Raw genomic sequence first — 7,322 nt, 5'->3', positions numbered from 1 at the left:
CTCATTCTTTTCAATGTTGCATGGCAACATTTTCCAATGCATCCCTCCTTGAGGCACGTGTGTAGTACCCTCCTTTTGTGGTGTCCGAACCTTCTTCATTTAATTGTCCAATCAATCCCCTTCAATGCTCTTTTCCCTTTTCCTATAAAAATAAAAAAAATTAATATCATTGAGAAATTAAACTTTATGGCTAGAATAATAAAGAAAACGAACTAGATTGTTTATTCATGAACACCAACTAACTAACTAACTATGTATCCTTATATGCACATTGGTGGCACCTTGGGTGACACCAAACTTAGTTTGTAGCACTGTGATGAAAGGTTTTGTTCAAGGCTCCAAGATTAGCATGCTCTGGTTTACATTCATGCTCTCTCGGCATGCTTTGAACACCAAACTTATTCTTCACTATATACTGCCTAATAAGGATTTCACCAAGTGTTTGTCAAGTTTGGGTTGGGATTCATGAATATTGACTTATTCACTATTTTCTAAAAGCATATAAAACATGGGTTGCCTCCCATGAAGCGCTTCTTTAGCGTCACTAGCTTGACGTTTCTCCTTCATCAGGGAGGTTGATAATGCTTCAAGTCTTCTCCTCTGGCAGTAGACCTATATCCAGTGGTTGTATCAATGATCTCTACATGTTCCAAGGAGAGAACTCTGTTGATAGTGAAGACCTTAGGTAACTGAGATGGTACAGTGGGGAGATCAGGAGGGATATCTGGGAAGTAAGCTGAGATCACTTTATCCCCTGAAGAGAAGTCCTCGATAGGGATCTTCTTGTTCCTCCACCTCCTTGGTACCTTCTTCTTTGTTCCTTATGATGTTGTCTTACTCTTTGTGACCTCCTCCTCTAAGGAAATGTGGTTACTGGTCTCATATGATTCTGGTAGTTTGGGTTCCTCCTGATTTTCTTTGAGCTGTGGCAATTGCTGTTTGCCTTGTTCATCAATTAAGGGAGTTCCCAGATGTGCTGGTTGTGCTTCAGTGCTTGTTTCTTCCTTCAGTATCTCACTGTGATTCTTCCTTGGTTCCTTGTTCTCTTGATCTGTTTCTTGTGAGAGTTTGAAGATATTTAAGCTGAGTTAGTCATCATGGATCCTCAAAATTAGCTCCCCTCGCTCTACATCTATGAGTGCTCTGGCTGTAGCTAGGAATGGTCTTCCCAATATGGTTGGGTGAGTGTGACTCTCTTCCATGTCCAATATGACAAAGTCTGTTGGGAGGAAGTATTTCCCAACCTTTACCAACACATTTTCCACCACTCCTATTGCTTGTTTTTGAGTTTTATCAGCCAGCCTGATGACTACATCTGTGGGCATTATCTCATTGATCTGTAGCCTCTTCATAAGGGATAAGGGCATTAAGTTGATGCTTGCTCCCAAATTGCAGAGTCCCTTATCAAACATGGTTTCTCCGATGGCACAAGGAATGTAGAAACTCCCTGGGTCCTTTCTTTTTGTAGGCAACTCTGGTTGAATGAGGGCGCTGCACTCCTTGTTCATCACTATAGTTTGGCCTCCCTTGAGTGAGCTTTTCCTGGGAAGCAGTTCCTTCATATACTTGATGTATGCAGGCATTTGTTGGATGGTCTTGATGAATGGTATGTTTACATGCAAAGATGCAAACAAGTCAAGAAATCTTGAGTATATTCTCTTCTCCACAGCACCATTGAGTAGTTGGGGAAAGGGTGCATAGAGTCTCAGCAACTCCTGTTGTGAGATTTTTGGTTCTTGGTGATCTTTTTCCTTCTTCTCTGCTGAGGTATCTCCAGGTTGTTCTGACGGCTTGTTTGGCTTGTCCTCAGTCTCCTTACCACTTATAGTGACCATCTTGCAATCTTCCCTTCTTACTTTCTTTGTTTCACCTCTCGGATTTTTCTCTGTGTCACTTGGGAATCCATCTGTAGGTTTGGGAATCTGCTCAGAGAGATACCCCACTTGAGATTCCAACCTCTTGATGGTGTCTCCCTGGTTCTTAAAATTTGCTCGCACTTCCTCCTTGAACACCTTGTTGTCTTGAATCTCTTTGCATATGCCTTCAAGCAGGTTCTCAATCCTTGAGAGTCTGTCATCAGATGATGGTAGGTTAGGATTAGAGGTAGAAGGATGAGGAGTGTTATTTTGGTTTTGATATAGATGTGGAGAGGTGTTGTTATGGTGGTGTTGATATGTTCTCTGTGTGAATTGTTGGTAAGCTGCATTGTTGTTGGGGTTGTGACGTCTCTGATCTTGGCTTTGATCTTGTTGATTCCCCCACCCAAAGTTTGGGTGATTCCTCCAACCAGGGTTGTAGGTCTTGGAGTATGGGTCATGATTTTGTCTAGGTGAATTCCCAATGTAGTTGGCTTGCTCCTGCTCACTCTCTGCCTCTGCATTTACTCCCTCTTGGGTTGCTGATGAGGTGGTGATTGCTGCCACTTGGTTCCTCTCCATCTTCTTGGTGAGGTCAACCAGCTGCTTGGTAATGAGCTTGTTTTGGGCCAGCAGAGCATCTACATTGTTTAGCTCCATCACTCCTCTAGTGTTCCCTCTTTCGGAGGCATAGAAGTAGTCATTCTCTGCTACAGTTTCAATGACATCTATGGCCTCCTCAATGGTCTTCTTCTTGTTCAGAGATCCCCCGGATGAGTGGTCTACTGCTTTCTTTGATTCATAAGAAAGGCCTTCATAGAAAATGTGTAGCTGCACCCATTCATTGAACATTTTTGGTGGACACCTCCTTGTTAGGTCCTTAAACCTATCCCATGCTTCATATAGAGTCTCACCATCCTGCTGCCTGAAAGTTTGAACCTCAGCTCTCAGCCTGTTAATTCTTTGAGGAGGATAAAATCTGGCTAAAAATTTGTTCACCACATCTTTCCAGGTTGTCAAACTCTCCTTAGGGAAGGATTCCAGCCATTTAGATGCCTTATCCTTGAGTGAGAAAGGGAACAAAAGTAGTCTATAGGTGTCAGGATGAACACCATTAGACTTCATAGTATCGCATATCCTCAGGAAGGTGGTTAGATGTTGATTGGGGTCTTCTTGGACGCCTCCTTCGAATGAACAGTTGTTCTGAACAAGGGTGATGAGCAGTGGTTTTAGTTCAAAGTTGTTGGCATGTATGGTTGGCTTTTGAATGCTACTCCTACAGTTTCCTGGGTTTGGGTTGATGTAGGAGCCTAGAACTCTTCTCTCTTGCCCAGCATGATTTGCTAGACCTTCTCTGCCATGGTTGTGAGACTCTTCTTCATGAATGTTCTCCATATTCTCCTCCATGTCTAGTTCAAAGTACTCTTCCTATTCCTCAGCACCCACTACTCTTTTTCCTCTTGCTTCCCTCCTTAATCTAAGGAAGGTCCTCTCAGGTTCAGAATCAAAGGAAGTTGAAGCCTCGCTTCTCCTCCCTGTCATACAACCAACAAGGTACAAGCAAGGAAAATAGATGCAGAAAGTATTCTGTTAGAATTACTGTTAGTGTGAGTGATGCAATATATCAAACAGTTAGTGGGTTAGTGAACTGAATTGTAAATAACAAAAAAAAAAAAACAAAAAAGTAGGGGGAAGGGAAGAAATTAACTAAAACTGAAAGCGAATTAACTCAACAGAAATTTAAATCAAACAAAAAAAAATGCTCAATCTAGTTATCCTCCAATTTAATCATTGTTGATTCAAAATCAATCCCCGGCAACGGCGCCATAAACTTGATACGCACAAAACTTGTCTCTCAACAAATTTTCTTCGGCAAGTGTACCGAATTTGTCGTCAAGTAAAAACTCACAATAGATTGAGGTCGAATCCCACAGAGATTGATTGATCAAGCAACTTTAATTAGAGGAATGTTCTAGTTGAGCGAACTAGAATTTGATTTGAGATTTGCAGAAAATTAAATGGCGGGAGAGTAAATAGCAGAAACAGTAAATGCTAGAAATAAAGAGCTGAATGCAAATGGCGGAAAGTAAATTGCAGAATCTTAAACGGGAATGGGGTAATTGCTCATAAAAGTAAATGGCAGAAATTAAAGAGAATGGGTAAGATCAGAAATGGGGGGTTCATTGGGCTCAGGAGATGTTGCATTCTCCGGATCAAGTTCATTTTTATCTCTTCCTCAATCAATGCATTCATTGATCTCCTTGGCAATCTTAAGTGATCGAATTCCAATTTCTTGGTAATTCAATCTCTCAAATCTTGATCAATAGCCAATTCCTTGGTCAATTGCTCATGAGAAGAGATGAAGTATGGTCACTGATTATACCACATGCATTTCCCAAATCAAGTGTTGGTAGGATTATAGTCACATATCCATCCAAACCCAATTTGGTCCAGCATGAGAAAGCATTTCTAGCATGATCTCTTCATTCCTCTTTCAAGGTTCAGAAGAGATCCAAGTATGAATAGCTTCTTTTCCAAGATAACTACCCAATTGGATGAAGATCGAAACCTTTCTAGTAAAATCAAGAGAAAAAATAGAAGAAGGAAAATGAAAACTAATATTGATCCATCAAATTACAACAGAGCTCCCTAACCCAATGAAAGGGGTTTAGTTGTTCATAGCTCTGGAAAATGAAAACCAAGATGGAGAATACATGATGAAAGTAAAACTAGAAGTGCAGAGAAAGTAAAATACAGAGAGTAGTTCTATGCCAAAGGCTCTCTAAAGTTTCCAACTCTCTAACTAATTCAAAGCTACTCCTATATATACTACTCTTCTCATCTTCTAGTTGGATCTTCAAGTCTTGGGTATGGGCTTCTGAATCTTGAGTTTGAAGCAGTAGTGACAAAGGTAAGTGTCACTAACGTTGGCTATCAATTGCTCTCTCCACGTTAGCTTCCACGTTAACTAAGTTAATGTGGCCAATTCATGTAAAATTCTCATGAAATCATGTAAAGTGCACAATGTATGCTTGAATCAAGATGTAAGTGAATATCTACCCAAAACTAGCTTATTTTCTAAGAAAATGCATGAAACTACCTTAAAAACAGTAAAGAGAAGGTCAGTGAAACTGGCCAAAATGCCCTGGCATCAAGAAGTGAGGAGAAAAGCATGCAAAGTGGGAGAACTCATGAAGAAATGAAGGAACCGCAAAGCTGTCAAGCCTGACCTCTTCGCACTCAATCGACCATAACTTGAGCTACAGAGGTCCAAATGAGGCGGTTCCAGTTGCTTTGGAAAGCTAACATCTGGGGCTTCAAAATGATATAAAATTTTCTAAAGTCACTTCGCCTTTAGGGATGCGCACGCACACTGTACACGTGCGCGCCGATGGAGCAGCGTGATTCACTAAAGTGAAATTGTGGCTAGCGATTTGTAGCTCATTTTGGGCCCAATCCAACTCATTTATGATGCTATTGAACCAAGGATTGAAGGGAAAATGAAAAAAGTAGTCTTAGTTTTAGTTTTTATCAAGTTTTAGGTTAGAATTCTAGAGAGAGAAGCTCTCTCCTCTCTCTAGATTTATGATAGAAATTAGGGTAAAATTAGGTTAATCACTCTCAAATTTTGCTTTCAATTCTTGTTTTGATTTCAACTCTCTTTATATTTTAGTGTTCTATTGTCTTAATCTTCTTAGTTTCTCTTGTTAATTTCTTGTTTTGCTCTCTTTTATGTTTATAAACCCATGTTGGATTTAGTTTACATTTAATGAAATTTGATGTTTGATGTTTCTTTTATTGTTGATCTTGGTTGCTATTTTTGATTTCTTGCTTATGATAGTTATGGGTTTTGCTAATTCTTGCATTTGATGATATTTACTTTTCTTGCATACTAGGCGTTTGATAAAATGTTTTCTCTAGTTTTTGAGTAGTTCTCTTTACTCTTGGCTTAGGCTAAGGGAATTGAGTGACCTTGAGTCATTGGGTCTCAATGATTTGGTGATTTGAGAACCCTTGGTGATCAATTTGATATCCATTGACACTAACCCACTACTAATCTAATTAGTAGATAGGTTAGGACTTATGGGTTGATGTGATCAAGCCTATTTGACGTACCTCAAGCTTAGGAGTAGATATTACGTACTTAAAGCTTTTGGAGGTAGACTTAATAGGTTGGCCCCTCATAATTATCAATATTTGGTTTGGTGACAAGGATGGTGATCTCAATTAACTATGTCTAGCCAAGAGTATTTTTCTTTTAGTTTATTAGTTAATTGTCATTTACTTTCTTATCATTTAATATCTTGAAACAATATATAAAAATCAAACCAAACCCCTTGCATCCTCATAGTCAATAATTCAACACTTCATTGCAATTCCTTGTGAGACGACCCGAGGTTTAAATACTTCGGTTAATTCAAATTGGAGTTTGTACTTGTGACAACTCAAATTTTTGATGTGGGAATTGTTTGTTGGTTTAGAACTATGCTTACAACAAAGTTCTTATTTCTAGAAGAGAAATTCTAAACCGACACGACAATTTCGTTCAACAATAAGTCACACAAACAAGTACAAGCACAATTATGTAGCAGAGTAACAATCACAAGTGCAAGTATGCATTCACTAATACAAAGAAATGTAGCAGTTAGGTATGGTTTATCTAACTCGATACGTTTTGCATACATGTCTAAGGGACAAAGCCACGTACATTCTGACAACCAGCAATCGTTGCAGAGCTTGACGCTATAGTATGCTAATAGTTAGAGAAATAGTATGCATTCTGATGGGTGTCTACACCATCAATCTCAATCAAGCAGTGAGTAAGAGAGACGCACCCGCTACACTTGCCAGACATACAATCTGTAGGACCCTTTTGCCCTCAATCTTTCAACGTATTTGCCCTGATGCCCTTACTTTCACTAAGGAATCATTTTTTTCTTAGTCTTTTTACTTAATGTCTTTTATGTCCTAGTTCTTTTTTCTTGAGTCTTAGGCTCGCTATTCCTTTCAATTACCAATTTACTCCTAGTATTTTAAAAAATTTTTATTTTATCTTTAAATTTTACTTTAAATAATTCTTATACTTTTATAAGGGCAATTTCTATCCCTAGTGTGGTTACTTCATCCTTTTTTTCTCTCATATTTTATGAAAAAGATAAACTTTACCCTTAAGTAGATTAATTAATGATTCTAAGTCTTATTTTTTTTCAAAATTACTACTATACCCCTAAAACTTTAGTTAATGCCGATTTTTCTTTGACATAAATGACCTTTTTATCTTTAGATACTTGCTTTTTTCTTATTAGCTTACCATATTCACACCTTTACACCTAGACTTTACTAAAGTCTTTATTTAGACCCGAAACCTTAGTATACTTATAATTTTAACCCTAACATATTATTTAATTACAATTTTATCCCTAAAACTCTTATGATTATAATTTTAGGAATAACGCTTGTTAATTA

The sequence above is a fragment of the Arachis ipaensis genome, chromosome B09 (genome assembly GCF_000816755.2).
Source record: "Arachis ipaensis cultivar K30076 chromosome B09, Araip1.1, whole genome shotgun sequence".
NCBI lineage: Eukaryota > Viridiplantae > Streptophyta > Magnoliopsida > Fabales > Fabaceae > Arachis > Arachis ipaensis.
This window is presented reverse-complemented; position numbering follows the sequence as displayed.